The sequence below is a fragment of the Psammomys obesus genome, unplaced genomic scaffold (genome assembly GCF_907164565.1).
Source record: "Psammomys obesus unplaced genomic scaffold, mPsaObe1.curated_primary_1811, whole genome shotgun sequence".
Taxonomy (NCBI): Eukaryota; Metazoa; Chordata; class Mammalia; order Rodentia; family Muridae; genus Psammomys; species Psammomys obesus.
This window is the reverse complement of record NW_026596244.1, coordinates 14,418,704-14,420,243: the sequence shown is the minus strand read 5'-3', so window position 1 is coordinate 14,420,243 and position 1,540 is coordinate 14,418,704.

The following is a 1,540-nucleotide window of genomic DNA, read 5'->3' as shown; positions in this document are numbered from 1 at the left end:
TCTCCTAGTCAAAAAGCCCAGCCACAGATACCGTCATCATAGGATTCTACAAGATTTTCAAAGAAGAATTAATAAAATATGCTTCAAAGTATTCCACAAAATAGAAGCAGAAAGTATACAGCCCAGTTCCTCTTAGGAAGTCATAGTTACTCTGACACCTAAACCACACAAAGAATCAAGAAAGAAAGAATTATAAACTATTTACCCTTTTGAACACACAGATACAAAAATTCTTAGTAAAATGCTTGCAAACCAAATCAAAGAACACATAAAAAATATCATCTATCATGATCAACTGGACTTCATCCCAGAAATGCAGGGATAGTTCAACATACATAAATTGATATGTGTAATCTACCAAATAAACAGACCAAAAGGCATTAGATGCAGGAAAGTCCTTTGACAAAAATGCAACACCCTTTCATGATAAAAGTCATGGAGAGACTATGGATACAAAGAACATACTCAGCATAAAGACAATTTACAGCCCACAGCCAACATAATCTTAAACAGAGAGAAGCTCAACACAGTTCCATTAAGATCACAAACAAGACAAAGTTGTCTGCTCTCTCCATACCTATTCAATATAGTACTTGAAGTGTTACCTTGAATAATAAGATGATGGAAGGAGATCAGAAGATACAGACTGGAAAAGAGGTCAAAGTATCTTGATGTGCAGATAATACAATTGTGTACATAACTGATTCTAAAAACCTCACCAGCAAAGTCCTAAAGCTGATAAACACTTTCAGCAAAGTAACTGGATACTAAATGAACACTCATGATAGGAGAAGCCCTCCTATATGCAAATGACAAATGGACTGAGAAAGAAAGCAAGAAAACAATGCCTTTTGCAATAACCTCATATATATGTCTATAAATATATTTTCATACGTATGGATACATGAATAGGTATGATCCCCACAGATTCATGTGTTTGAATGCTTGGCCATATGGAGAGGCAGTATTAGGAGGTATGGCCTTGTTAAAGAAACAGCCCCACTGCAGAGGTGGGGCTTTGAGGTCTGAATGCTCATGCTGTGCCCCAGTGTGAAACAAATCCAGTCTCCTGGCTGCCTGTGGGTCATTATATACAACCCTCAGCTCCTCCAGTGCTTTGTCTGCCCACACACCGCCGTGCTTCCCTCCATGATGATAATGGACTAAGCCTCTGAAACTGTGAGCCAGCCCCAGTTAAATGTTTTCCTTTATAAGAGCTGCTTTGGTTATAGTGTCTCTTTACAACAATAAATCCCAAAACTAAGACACCAAGCAAATGAAAGATTTGTATAATAAAAACTTTAATACACTGAAGAAAGAAATAGAAGAAAATATCCTACAACTAATAAACACTTTCAGCAAAGTCCCTGGATACAAAATTAACTCACAAAAATCAGAAGACTTTCTACATGCAATGACAAGCAGATTGAAAAAGAAATCAGGGAAACAATACTCTTCACAATAGCTACAAAATATATAAAGTGTCTTCAGTAACTCCAACCAAGAAAGTAAAAGACTTGTATGATAAAATGTTAAGACA